At 44.0% G+C, this 14,825-nt stretch overlaps 1 long non-coding RNA gene across 1 annotated transcript; it reads right to left on the reverse strand.

The window, feature by feature from the left end:
- Window positions 1-10,449: 10,449 nt before the first annotated feature.
- Window positions 10,450-14,735, reverse strand: LOC146751680 (uncharacterized). Its single transcript, XR_014941268.1, has 2 exons — window positions 14,118-14,735; window positions 10,450-11,851 (listed from the first exon to the last, which is right to left on the reverse strand). It is a non-coding gene; the product is annotated as an uncharacterized LOC146751680 (long non-coding RNA).
- Window positions 14,736-14,825: the final 90 nt, after the last annotated feature.

A 14,825-nucleotide genomic window follows, 5' to 3' on the forward strand; every position in this document is an offset into this window, starting at 1 on the left:
GTCGTATCCTCCTGTTCCCGCTACTGCAGAACCACCAGATCTTGTTTTACATAAGCGTGCACCCAGCCATGTCCTGCTCCATTGGGGCAGCTTGCACAGCCTTCATTTCCCTTCCTCTGAAGCAGAGGTTTCTGTCTCCATGTTCTGCCACTCATTTCCCCAGGATGGTTGCATTCAGTATCTTTCAAAATACTCTCAGCCAAAAGCGAAGCTTTTCTGGACACTTTGACTGCAGAGTGACTCAATATTTTCCACTTGCTCTAAAATAGGGCAGCAGAAGCACCCGGACAAGAGCACTGAAGTCAGAAGTCCCTTGAAATGAAGCAGTGCAGTCAGTCTGTGATTGCAGGGCTCAGAATGTCACATTTCTTTTCCTTGACCTCCAAAACACTGAAGCTGTGGAACAGCGTCAGCTTTTCAGTATTGCCGTGTTCTTCCACCTGCTTTGCATTGTGTGAGCGCAGGGTAATGGCTGCACCTCTCCTAGAGCCCATTTAGGGGCTGACTGCTGCTGGCAAGGGTCTCTTTCTGGAGATCCCCCCTTGGTGCAGCTTTCCCATGTGAATCCGAGATCTTCTGCTCCAGGTGAGCGATCTTCTTCCCTTCCTTTATAGCACCTCTGTTGTGCCGCTCCTGTCATTGCACAGAGCTGGGGCTGCCCTGTCCCAGTGCAGAGTACAGCACTTCCCTTGTTAATCCTCATGTGGAGCCTAATGCACATCCCACTAACTCGTCAAGCTCTCACTGCAAGGCCTCCCTACACTCCAGGGAGCCAGCAGCTCCCACTATTTAGTGACATCTGCAGCTTATGCATAGGACCTTGCATAGGAATTTTCTTCCTGCTCTGTAGCGGGTGTTAGGATGGCACCCACTTGTAGGAGCACAGAACTGGGAGGGACCTGCTGACTCAGCAGCCCATTCCTCAGCACTGCAGGCAGTTGCATTACAGAAGCTGCTTCATAAATGTATCAGGCTTTGTCTTAAAGCCATTACTTAAACCTCTTGCGTCTGCTCTTCTAAAAGTGACCTCCTCCTGAATTCCACTTTCTTTTTTTTTTTTAACTTGCAGCCTGTTTTTACTGGTTTGTTCTTGTGCCAGCATTGACTTTTACTCCAAGTAACTTCTGCCTCCATGAGATATCTGTGCCTTTGAAGTATTAATAGAAACCAGTCCTGCCTTTGGTCTCCATTGTGTTGGTGGCACGAGCCGAGCTCTGCTCGCTGCCTGCTGGAGGAGGGTCAGGTTGGAGTACCCCATGGAGGGATCTGTGTGCAGCTGGTTTGGGTGACACTTGGCTGTGCCTGGTTTGATCCCTGGGCGTGTGGGGCTGCAATAGCAGGTGGCTTTCCTGGAAGGCTTCAGCATGAATTGGAGTGTTGCACTGTTCAAAATGACAATGGTAGGATTTATCTGGTGTGATCACCCTGCGTGTTCACCTGTGTGACATCCTGTTGGCTGGAGATGGCAGCACGTCTGTCTGTCTCCTCACACTGTGTTGCAGCTGACCTGGGGCTCATCTTTGCTTTGTGCTCAGCTCCCTTCTCTCAAGTCTTCTCATTGCAGTCACGATGTTTGCATGCCCTTGCCCAGTCCCAGCTCCTCTCTGACCATCAGCATCGCTTCGTTCCTCCTGTGTGATGTTTTGATTCTCTTCATGAGTGGCATCTCCCAGTCCGGTCTCATCTGCTGCACTCGAGTAGCACCTCCTGCCCTGTCAGCCCCACTTACCACAAGGCTGCCTTGAAGAGCTCTGTTAGCTGCCCGTGCTCCCTTTGTGCTCCTCTACAGTGATCCATGGTGTGCGGGGGCAGAGCTGTGTCAGGGCTGAGAAGAGCCCATCTGCCTGCCCTGGCTCTGCCATAGCACCAGGCCTGCTTCATGGAGAGCATTTAAAGTGCAGAGCATCTCATTCTTCAAAAAAAGGCTCAGATCCCTTGGAATAGGAATCCAGGAGATGCTTTTATTGATATATGCCAAAATAACAGCATTTGATTTCACAGAAGCATTTGAAGACCAATCTACAACTATAAAGTAGCTAACACATAAAAGATGTGCTTGTGAATCCTTGAAATTAGCAAGAGAAGCAAAAGCCCTTAAGGGCTGCAGTTGTCAAGGGGATGTTATTTCACTGAGGCTGTGTGCTCCTGTGCAGGTGGAGGTGTTCCTTCAGAGGAGTGTTTCTCTTTGGGGAGGATAGCAAAGATTTGAGCGTGGGGTGTAGCTCAAAGCATCTGCCCACCAGGCAGTACTGCGTCCTGCCACCAGTGGGTTCTGCCCTATTTCTTTGTCTTGGCCTCCTAAGACAGAATACTGTCAACGTAACTTCCCGAATTGCCAGTTAATTACTGCCCCAAATTGTGAGTTGGAGGCTGCACAGCCTGCATTGGCTCCCTGGCTGACAGCCTTCCTGCAGGTGGGGAGTGGAATGCGGTGTGAGTCCTTCCTGCCCTGCAGACAGCCCCCTCCTCACAGGCACCTGTGCGTCCAGCTGTGCATCCAGCTGTGCGTCCAGCTGTGCATCCAGCTGTGCGTCTAGCTGTGCATCCAGCTGTGCATCCTCCCTGTTCTCCCGGGCAGTGCATCCCAGCGCTGCTCTCTGCCCAGCCGCAGGGTAAGGTGACGACTGAGCTGCTGCTGTTCCCGTCAGCATGTAATACGTGCTGCCAGCCAGCCCAGATTAAGACCTTATAATAAGATTTCTGCATATATGCACACCTAGCTCACTCTGCCTGATTTATTGTTAATATGATATGATGGTTTCTGACCGCATGCTACTATTTTTAGTCATTTTCTTCCTCTGAAAGCCAGTAATGCAGGAAGCTCAGCCATCTCCAGTGTACCGCTGCTTTGCAGAGGAATACTCGTTCTTTCACTTAAGATGATTTTGTGCTCGTTGTTTTCCATTTAACGATGAGCGTGTGAACCATGGTGCTGGTTGTAACCTTATCCTGAGATGTTAGAGACCAGCGATCCTGCTTGAAATCCAGGGAGAGGCTCCAGCAAGACTAATTTGTATGTGTACAGCAGCATCATGTTCCATCATTACTAACTGTTTAAAATATATCTGGCTCCTATAACTGCTGGAAAATTATCCTTTGAAAGCAAGTATGAAGGGATTGGAAAAAATAGTAATGCTGTGCTCGGCTTTGCTCTCCCAGGACAAGTGGGAGTGGGCTCTTTGTTCTTCCAGTTCACCCATTGATTTCATTGTAGTGGGGTAGAAAAGAAAGGAAGATTTTCCCTTCAACATCATTTGAATTACCTGTTCCTGAGGCCTCACTTCTTGAGCCTGTCCAGGCTCCATGGCATCCCTTCCTTCTGTTCTGGTGCAGTTTGTAAACATATGTGTGGAAAATAGATAGCTGTGTGTTACTGTCAGTTAACATCTGCAATGTTGAAGTCACCCATAAGGACCAGGGCAGCTGGGTTTCAGGTCTCTCTCAGTTCCTTAGAGAACAGTGCCTCCATGTCCCCATGCTTGCTGGGTGGCCACTCCCACGGCACCCACTTTATTTGCTTGTCTTGACTTTCTGATGCAGGGGGAGACACTGGCTGGGAGATTCTGATGGAGGAACAGCCAAGAAGCGTTTTGGAGCCAGACAGAGTGAGGAGCCGTTGGGTCCCTGTGCCCAGAGCTGGTGTTCGATCTCCGTAGGAGATGGAGCAGGATATTGCTGCAGTGCACTCACCTGAGATGCTCTTCTTCCCTGAGAACACTTAGAGTGGCATTAATTTTTAATGCTGCTGTCTCTGTTTCTTCTCCACGTGGTCGGCTCATTGCTAGTTTGCAGTTTGTTTGAGTACTTTGAGGCTGCAAGACAGACAGGACTAAGAAGAGCCTTAGTGTGGAATGTTTAATCTTCCAATCGGTTTCACTAAACTAAACCAAAGCAACGGTAGCAAATCCAGGAATCCTATTAAAGTTGACCTACATAGTGGGAATAAAATTGGTCTCCTGCTTTCTTTTGCTTCCTGTTTTACTGTTGAGAGTTCTGTGAATGTTTTCCTTAGAGTCAGTTAAAGTTTATTGCTACTCCAAGCACAATTCCTGCCTGGCTGGGTGGCACACGCCTGGGTGGGGAGCTGGGAAGAGATGGGCACCTTGTGCCAGGAGAGCTGCACAAGAGTGAAAGCCAAGCAAGTGAGAACGGAGAGGGATTTAGTGCTGGGCTGTAATTGGAAGTTTGTCAACAGAGCATTAGCATGGAGTGCTTCCAGCAAACCCTGAGAGGGGGCAGAGGGAAATACTGCTTTTCTTAGCATAGCTTCAACCAGTCCAAACCAAGTGAAATGGCTTCTTTAGGCCTGTTGCTCAGTGTGGCTGTCTTGGTTAGAACTTTTTCTTTTTTACTGATGCCCAGAGAAGACTGGCCGGGATTTTCTTGCTGTGAGGTCTCATCACTCACTGCTTCCATTCTGCACCAATTGAGGCATAACTCAACTTACAGAACTGAAAAAGTAAGACTCAAGTTTTTCTTAGCAGCTCTGGAGCTGAATGTGCCATCCTTATAGAATCACCTGTCAAAGTTGCTCTGGTTTTTACCATGTAACTCTCTACCCCTTCTCTGATGTGTGCCTGAAAAAACCTCTGGTCTGAGATCTGGGAAGTGGATTGCAAAGGAGACTGTGAGGTGTGACGGTTGTGGGTTGGTTTTCCACAAGGCTTTTATGTTTCCTGCAAAATTTAGATGCAACATCATTAATAGTGGGAACTTTCTGATGTCTGAAGGAGATTTCTGACGTAGGCACTTCTAAATGCGTGACCGTAGACACAGAATTTGGCTTTTCTGACATAAAACTAACAGGAATCCAAATTCAGCCTAGCATGATAAAGGTGTTGTTGAAGATGATGGAACCGTGTTGGTTTACATAACTTGCATTGGCCAGCAGATTATATCTTAATGATACACAAAGTACATCTTTTACTTTATTTTAGAAGATAAGTATTTCTAGCTTGAGTAAATGCTGTTTTAACTTAAAGCACATAGAAATTCTTATCTCTTGCTTTTTTTGTGTGTGTACATATATATATGTATATATACGCACACATAGTATAGGAGGAGAGAAGAGGAAAAGTCAAATACGTTTAGGTCTGTTCCTCATCCTTGCTTCCTTCTCTGGTTTTTCCCTGTACAGAAGTTCATAGAGTTTGAAGATGCACTGGAACAGCAGAAGAAAGAGCTACAAATCCAAGTGGAACACCTTGAATTTCAGACTCGACAGTTGGAGCTGAAGACCAAAAACTATGCAGATCAGAGTAAGCAAAGTTGTGCACCAGATACGATTATGTAGTTTGCTTTCCATGAGCATATACTTGCAGATATTCTTCATGTGCTGTTTTTTCTTGTTTGTTTTAATGTAGTTTGTGGAAAGCCTGAAATCTGTGGCTGTCCCTTTCTTTGGTATAAAAATCAGAGCAATCTACAGGGTGCGACATATCCACACTAGTGTAGTGCAGGTTTCATTGCTTCTCTTGCATGGAGCATGTCTAGATCTGTATGTTAGCTGATGGGTGGAATCTTTTCTTGGCAGTTTCACGGCTGGAGGAGCGTGAATCAGAAATGAAGAAAGAGTATAATGCTTTACATCAGCGTCACACAGAGGTAAGCTGTTGCCTGATTCCTTCCAAATAAACAAACTCTTAGCTTACCCATAAAACCACATCAGAGAATTGGGTTTTTCATCCTGACAGTGACTAGAGCTTCAGAAACTTGAGAGCATCAACATTATCTGAAGGGAGGGTGCAAGGAGGATGAAGCCATGCTCTTTTCAGTGGTGCCCAGTGCCAGAACAAGAATCAGAGGGTGCAAACCGGAACACGGGAGGTTCTGTCTGAACATCAGATAGCACTTTTTAAAAGAAATTTTAAGTAATTGGAAGTAAATGCTGGAAAACAATATTCAAAAAACAGAAATAACAGAATATCTCAAGTTGGAAGGGACCCATAATGATCATGGAGTCCAATGGAGTCTTTTGTTTTATTCTGTTTGCCTCACGTATTTTTTCCTCTTCTCAGATGATCCAGACCTATGTGGAACACATCGAACGATCCAAGATGCAGCAGGTTGTGGGAAATAATCAAACTGAGGGCAGTGTACCTGGGAGAAGGTAGGGCCATAACCTCTCCATATAATGTTTGCCATCCAGGAACTTATCAAATGAGTGCATATTTGCAAGAGAAAGAAACCAAAGGATCTTTCCCTGTGGGCATGGATTGTACCTGAAGCTTTTTGTAATGGGTTGAGGGTGAGTTGTGGATAAGTTCTCTAAGGTTTGACAGAGAGGAGTTTTTTGTGTTCTGTTACAAAGCTTAGACTTCATTGTGCTGCTGCAGATGGACGTCTTCTGGAAAGCAACGTTTGTGTTCTCAGGTATCATGTATAAGACTGATCCATAAAATGGATGGGGATGGAAGAGAGTGTTCATTTGTGTGTGTCTGTGTGCATGTGTGATAGCCAGCGAAACTGGAGTAGTTAAACGCATTAGCCTTTATGTAACTTCTTCCCCAGTTTCTTAAGGGAAGATTTATCTGAGTCAGTCACTCAATAGATCTACTTATGCCCATGAAAGTGCTTTGTTTTTTTCCCCTCTGTTTTCATAGCACCAAAGTGATCAGAGCCAGCCTCTGTTTAAAGGAATGGCAGTAGCAGGAAATGAAGTGCAGTATATAAAACCACTCTATTAAAACCACATATAAAAAGATAATTTCAAATGAAGAAAAGAAGAAATATTCTTCCTATTTTATAAAAATAAGGTTATTTTAGTACCTTCTGTTTAGATCCGTAACATTTAAATACTAGTGTGTCCATTAGGTTTGGGATAAAGAAAGTGGAAGGAAGTGTCAGGTCTTGAAATAAACAATATAAGCTCTCTGGAAGCTGTGGCTTCCTTTTGCTGGGTTGGAGTGCCTGGGAAGGAATTCAGATCATCAAGGTTTTGGTTGTGTATTGTAAAACAGCAGAGGAGAGAGCAAGAGAGACACAAACTGCTCCCCGATTCCTTGCAGACGTGATGTTCCTTCCCCAGCCAGTGCTTGGCCTCCTGCCCGAGCATCGTGCTGTGAGGGGAAGGTTTGGGGGTCAGCCTCTGGTTCTGTGCTGGTGCCTTACTGGTGTGAACACAGGGCTGCTGGGGGGAACGGGAGTTTTGTTCACAGCTGTTGGTAACGTAACATTGTGTTAGAAGGAAGGGAGGATGCTGAAGGAAAATGGGCTCTGTAACTGCAGAACATCCATGTTTGAGACTTCTGCTGGGCTGTGTGCCTCTGCTGTCAGATGTCTCTGTACAAGCTCTTAGGCACACCCATGGTGAAGGAGAAACAGGGTGGATTAGGTCTTTGTTCAGTCCAACTCACCTCTCCCACCTACCTGAAAGGTATGAATGTTTGTAGGAAGAACAGCTGTGCTGATGTGTGCGTTTCTGTCTTGTTGCCATCTCCATGTCTCAGCTGGGAACAGGGGGAGCTGGGAATTGCTGAGCTGGCAGGGTGCAGCATTGCAGGAAGCCAAGTGTCAGTGTGTGGTCCTGTTTCTTTTGTTCTGCAGAGAGCAGCTCAGCTCTCCTGCCATGGAGAATATCCAGCAGTGTTTCAGGGGCAGCAATATAGCAGTTTGAAGCAGTTATACCCTAAACTCCAGAGGCAGAGAGACTTATCTAGGCTTTCTCCTGCACAAACTCTGAAGGACAGCACAAATCTGTAGCGGATCTAAAAGGAACTGGAATAGGAACATTCTGATCTGGCTGAGTTCTTTCCATATAGTAAGTTCTCAGTGCTGTGTTTTCTGCAGAGCAGTAAATTGGTGTCATGTCAGAGAGTGGCTTAGAAAAATAAAACTGATTACAGAATACAGTGTAACCCTTTCCCATCTGAAGGTAATGCTTTTCTAGCAGACCAGTGGAAAAATATAGAAATCTATACAAGGAAAGAAGAGCAGAAGCTGGATGGTGGCCTCTGTAGGTGAATGGAGGCAGGCATGATGGGTATGGAAAGAGAAGATATGGGGTGAAAAGAACCAGTAGGTTGTTAGGATTGTGAGAGTGTGTGTTCCTGACAGCTCCCTCAATAGGTTGTTTCTGTTTTCCTCTGCCCCAAACCAATCCTGATCACAGCTGTAATGGTTGGAGTGTGTTAGGCTGGTTGCCCCCCCACACCCCGTTCTCTGGTATGAAGGACAAACCTTGCACTGAGGATTGTCTCTATGTTGGAGGGATGCTATTCCATGTAACGTGTTGCTAGTTCCTGGAAGAATGGGAAGAAAGAGCAGCTCGCTGTGTCTGTCACAGCCCTTGCCAGGCCTCCATCTGAATCTGTAGGAACAGCAGCTGGGAAGTGGGTCGTTTTCCTTCATTTCAAGCTTTGGGCTGTTCATGTGTGCTGTATTTGTGTATGTTTGTGCCTTTGAGGGTTGTGTGGTCCTGTGTCTGCACAGCTGCGTGTGGGTGAACACCAGCACTTGTGAGTTGGTACACTGATGTGTTTTGGGGGGGATATGGGTGTAATCTCTCAATGTCTTCCTACATGTTTGTGAGTGCATTTGGTTACCTTCACCTGTGGATGTGCTTGGGTGTGTTTTATATGGTAGACTGTGTAAATACATATTTGCATAAGGCTGTAAATGCACCAAGGGTGCTTCCTTGTCACTTGAGAGAAGATGGTGCAAGAACTGCTGGGGGGTGTGTGTGTCTGCTGCCATCTGAGGAGGGGAATGGGTACAGTGCACACCTCCAAGTAGTATGAATAAAAGTGCATGCATTCGCTGTCTCTGATAGGGCTGCATGTTTGCATGACCTTCATTCCCTAATAGTTGTTGTTGTGTTTTTTTGTTGTTTTTTTTTTGTCTTGCTTTTTGTGCAATTGCTGCTCTGTTTTGGCTGTTACGTTTGTCGCTGCAGTCATCGCCAGTCATGGAGGAAAAGGTAAATCCTACTGCTATTTGTTAATCATAGTTCTGGAGGTTGCTGTTGGGTGGTCGTGGTGTGATGCTGAAAGGTTCTGTGCTGGCCTATTTGCCCTCTTTGTGTACTGACATCTGCATTAGATTCACTCACATGGCACACTTCCCTTGGCTGGTGCAGAGGGAGCCAGCAAGCTGCTACATCAGGAAGGAGCTCATGCACCCAAAGCAGAAGGGGCAGAGGCTGGATTCCAAACTGGGATCATCCCTGTGTGATTGGACATTTGCACTTCACCTTCCAGATTACTTTAAAAAGTTGTCTTTTCTCCTTTAAATTAGAATCATCAAATCACCAAGGTTGGAAAAGATCCCCAATGATCCAAGTGTCCACCTACCACCAATATTTCCCTTCTAAACCATGCCCTGCCTACCGCATCTACACGTTTCTTGAGCACTTCCTATATGAGCACAAAATACACCTCTTTTCTAAGCAGGGCAGGAAATGCGTGTCACCAGTAACTGTCAGAATGCACATCTGACTTTGGCTGAGGCAGTGAGTTCTGCACCCTCAGCCTACAAAGAGGGCTGTTGCCACCTTGCAATGATGGCAAACCTAGTAGTTCTGTTACATTTTCTAAGCTTTAAGGTCTTACAGGAGGAGCATTCTGATCCAGGTTTTGGCTACTGCAAGCCCTTATAGAGGCTTTTGCTGTTTTCCTCACAACATGAGGTGGAACTAACCAAGTGCTCAGAGTCCCCCTGGACCAGAAGGACGTGGGTGTATGAAAGTCACTCCAAAGGGCTGTAGTCAGCACTGAAAATTTATAGCAACCCTGAGGATATTCTGAACTACTCTGGGGACTGGTAACACCAACGTCAGGACTGTGAAACTGAAGTTATCTTTCCTGCAGTTTTTCCTTGATGGGGCACAGAAAGCAGCCATTCCAAGCAGGAGCCATGCTGGCACAGCGGTGCAGTGCGCCGTGTCAGCTGGACAGTGCTCAGAATGGAAAGGCTGAGCATTGGTCTCTTCCGTTAGACATTTTGCTTTCACTTTGTAAATGAACTCTTTTCTGCCCCTGCCATGTCAGTGTGTTTGAGTCAGTCCTGGGGCAGCCTCAGATGCAGCTGCAGTTGTTTTTCACCCGTGGTCACAGATCACAGGATCACAGAACAGGTTGGGTTGAAGGGACTGCTGGAGGCTGCCGGTCCCACTGTGTGATGGTGGTAGCTGAGCTGAGTCTTGGTGAAATGATTGCTGTGTCCAGGAGCAGTGCTGTACTGGGCTGGCATGGAGCCTGATGGAGCAGGGAAGCAGATCGGTGTCTTGCAAGGAGGTGTTGACTGCTGCCCTGTTTCTGGAGTGTTCATGCTGACAAGCTACTTTCTTTTTTGAGTTTCCACCTCCACTGCTTGCTCTACATTTTCTCCCACTGGAACTTGGTCCCCAAATCTGTGCCAGCTTCCATATTGAGAATCAAATCCACAGCTTGCTGGTCACCTGCACTTGCCAGAAAGGAGAGTGATAAAGAAAAAGTAATACAGACATCTGGCTTTATGAGTGATGCATTTATTTATAAGTTTGTATAAATTCTGAATTTTGAGAAGACTGTAGTTGGATATGGAGGAGGAATCACAGAATGCAAGTATTACTTCTCTTGCTTAGTATTAGAAGTGATCCAAAACCCACTGATTTCTGCTGTTGGTGCAAACCAGGTTTGGGGTGGAATGTGCAGAAGTGGCGTGTAGGTGACTCACTTCAGCCTCTTTCTTCGTTCAATGATGCCCATTTTGTTGTGGGATTGTCTGCTGTGGCGTTTTCCCACGGTGCACCCATTTCTCAAAGGACACATTGGTTTGAATTTGCTCGGTTTCTTTGCACTTTTGCTTTTCCTTCAAACACTGCATGGGGGTGCTGATGTCAGTTGTGCCTGTCCTGGTCACTTGACCCCCTTTGACTTTCTAGGCAGATGGTTGGCTCTACCTGTAGACACTCTGGGTCTGAACAAACAGCACCATGGAGCTGTGGGTTTGGGAATCCACACAACTGCTAAGCTGGGGCAAGGAGTGCTGTTCAGTTTCTAATGACTAACATTTTGCATGAGCTAGTGTGCTGTTTCTTTTGTGTATGAAGCTCGTAAACAGCTAACAGATTGGCTTTCCCTCTCTCTCTGTTTCTCTGTTTAGCAGGAAGGAGCGTCCTAACTCTCTGAATGACGATTATGATTTTCAGCATTATTCAGTCCCGCCTTTAGGTTTTCATTGTCTTGAAGCAGTGCTTTGATGTGCTGACTTTTTTGTGAGGAAACATCAACAATACTTCTGCATACTTCCCAAATCCTTTCAAGACTATAGTTAAAGGAGAGGTCCTGCACAAGATCTGAGATGGAAGAAGTCTGTGACTGAATGCATCCAGAACTAATTTGAGATGTCCCTGGCTCATCTTTTTCACAGTCTGAGGAATCCTTTACACTGACAAAGTCAGTACCGATGGCGTGAAACTCTAAGTGACATTTGTATAATTCATCTAATTTGGTCCGCATTTCTTTTACTTGTGACACTTTATCAATTATATATTCTTTGGCAACTTCTATGTTGTTAGTTAGTTGGGCATTTTTGTTTTCAAGTGTCATATTTATAGATTTCTGTTCATCCAGTTCAGAAGCAATTTCCCGATAGTCAGCTTGACCCTGCAGAATTTGTTCACGGAGGGCATCAGCTGTTTCTTCAGAAAAAGAAAGCTGAATACGCAGGCTTGTTACCTGCTTACTGAAATCTTCTTTTTTATTTTTTTCTCTTCTGCATTGTTCTTCAAGCACAGCTAAATGATGTTCCAAGATTTCAGTTCTTTCCCTCAGTGCTAGTACTTCCTTTCGGTACGTGGAGCACTTTTGTTTCATGTGTTCAATTTTCTTTTGCTCTACAGTGTCCTTTTTCTTTCTCTCATTTACAACTACTGTAAAACAAACAAACAAACAAACAAAAAAAAGGGAAAAGGAATGTAGCTCAGATTGATTAAAATCATTATTACATAGCAGTTCACAACACCAAGTAGCAACTTCTAAGTGAAAAACTGTCATAATATGCAAGCCATGCCCTCACATCACATAGTATTTGATACTAGTGAAGGAATTAAAGTTCTCTGAACACGTAATCAGGTGCCTCAGACTTCTATACAGAATTAACAGCAAAAGGTTTTCAGTCTGGAAGAACACTTTTACCATGGCACTACTCAAACCTTCCACTCCACACCAGTAGAAAATCTAATTAGATTTAAGAAACATGGGAACGAGATAGATAATTCACAGCTATATTCTTTCTATCTTCCGTGCTTCAGCAATCCCTATAAGGCAGCCAGGAATCACTCCATCTACATCTAAATGGTAGATAAACAGTTCTCTAAGAAATTTCATTCCAACTCACAGTCCTCTTACTTTCAAAAGAAAGATAAAACCCTGGACAAGTTGATCACTTAAGTGTTGATATCTGTCTCTCTTATTCAGTTGATCTCTAAACAAAATATGAGGATTCCTACTTCTGTCCACACTTACTCTTTTGCATATAAAGTTCATTCATAAAGTTGTACAAATTTGCAGATTCAAGTTTCCATAAATATTCCATTAGCTTGGGGCTGTTTTTTTCTTTAACTGGTGAGCAATTAGCTAAAATCACATGCATTTTCTTTCTATCAAAAGCGACTTCTGCTGTAGCGCCCACGTGCAGCCTGCATTACATACAGATTCACATGTACTGCATGGAAACAGCTTCTTAACTCATCTAAGGAGTTTTATATACAGCCCTCAACTGATTTAAAAGTCATACTGAAGAAACAGCAGTGGCATATTCCACCCTAAACCAGGTTTGGGTTTTGATTGCTGCTCCCAGCATCACTAGTGAGGGGAATATGATTTATAAGTAATCTAAACACTTTATGCTGAAAACAACAAGCAAGCACTAAAGCAAGATAAATAAGACTAGGGAGAAGATGTGTAATGTTCAGTCTAGAAGCTCCTTACACAGGAAGTAGGGAAAAAGCATTATTACAGAGCATAGGAAACAAGACCTAAAAGCTCAGAGAATGGTGTAAATACCCTGAACTTGAAGCTGAGATAACCTAGCATCTCCTAAAACACTTTTGCTCGTGCTACTTATATAACTAATTCTACAAAAGAACCAGCACAACATACCTGTGCTCATTGTTCTACTGTGTATATTTAACATAGCTAAAGAATATATATTAAGCAGTTTTTGAAATTGGATGCTATTAATACTCACAAATAGAAGAAAATTTTAACATGATTGAATACTCAGTACTTCTTAACAGAAAACTTCATGCTGACATTGTGACTATCAGCTACCCATTTTAATTCCTATGTGGAGCATTGCTGGCATTAATTGTTAAATGAGAGCTTTGGTCATATGATTAGAACAAACCCACTACTATTTGGAGTATGGAGGAGTCCACATCCCTCCCTCAGTCTCTGGTAAGATGCTTATATGTGATGCCATTCAGTGGTCACATTAGGATTCAATATTTATGCCAAATAAAGGCAGCAGGGACAAATCATCCAAGAACAGCATCTCATCCAAAGAAGGCCTTGACTTTCTCCCTTGCACATATTTTGCAAGAGGAATACAAGAAAGGAAGGGACTACAGCTAAGTTTTAGATTTTCCCTTCTACATTGTATATGCCTTCCGTAATTCTAGGAACACTGATGCTCAGCTGTGCCCAGAAGTGAAGTTAAATGCATCAGAGCTTATCCAAACCATTTTGCTCAAATATTGCCCATGAGCGAGCAATTAGCAGGTCATCAACAATTTTGATAGTTGCTTCAGGAAAAACAAAACAAACAAACAAAAAAAAGCACTTGAACAGCTGATGCTACTCAGAAGATCAGCAACAGCAGTTGAAACAATCCTAAAGAAACTGCTTTAAAACTATTACCAAATCTGCAAGTGCATCAACAGATGAGGAAAAAGCAGCAAAAAGGAAAAAAATAGTGCAAAAAACTTTTATTCTTAAGCATTCAAAAATGAACAGCATAGGACCTTCTGAAAAAGGGATATTTACATAACAGTTACTTCTATTTACAGTTTAACACAGTGGCTTTTCTCCTTATACCATAAGGTACGCGCTTCACAGCCTTTTGCTTCCGATTCGGAATAGGAAGCAATTTATTGTTTTGGAAGACACCCTGTTCAACGATGGAAGAAACTGTACCTTTCTTTGGAGGTGGCTCTTCCACAGTAGGCTTATCCTCATCAGTACTGCGCTTTCTTCCCACTTCCAACTCAGTTTTCTCTTGTTTCAGTGCTTTAACTGAAAGCACTGAAAATTGGCTGCTTTCAGTTCCTTTATTAGTGTTCTCTTCTGCCGGTTCTGCTTTAATGGTAGTTAAATGGTAGGTAGTCTTTTCCTGTATTGATATAAGATCAGTTACATTGAAGCTTAACAAAAGGAGCACTTAAGTCTCAGTAATCTTCTGTAGGCAAATATTTACACAAAACCATACAGCTAAAATATTTACCCGGTGACTCTATAGACATCAGTTACAAATCTCAATAGAAGACAGAACAAGTACACCTTCAGATAATGACAAGTGCAATACTCGGTAGAGTATACAAGGGAAAGCAAGAGCCTAGCAGGTTACAAAGTAAAAGACTTGCACACAATCAAGAGTTTAGCAGTTTATCAAAGAATTTCCTGTTTCCAAGAAGTCAACAAAATTACAAACATGGTCAAAGAGCAAACGGTCAGCTCTCATACAAGTTCATCACATCACACTTCTGCTAAGCTGCTAAAATCACTTTCATCGTGACAGATATAATCCAACCTTAAAGCTTAGTCAGCTCTGTCACGCATATTTTAGATTGTGTCCTTGACCACAAGTGAAGCTTCCTTACTTACAAGATGACGATTGTTAAGCCA

The sequence above is a fragment of the Coturnix japonica genome, unplaced genomic scaffold (assembly GCF_054131305.1).
Source record: "Coturnix japonica strain WE unplaced genomic scaffold, WE-NBRP24 Scf065, whole genome shotgun sequence".
In the NCBI taxonomy this organism is placed as follows: Eukaryota; Metazoa; Chordata; class Aves; order Galliformes; family Phasianidae; genus Coturnix; species Coturnix japonica.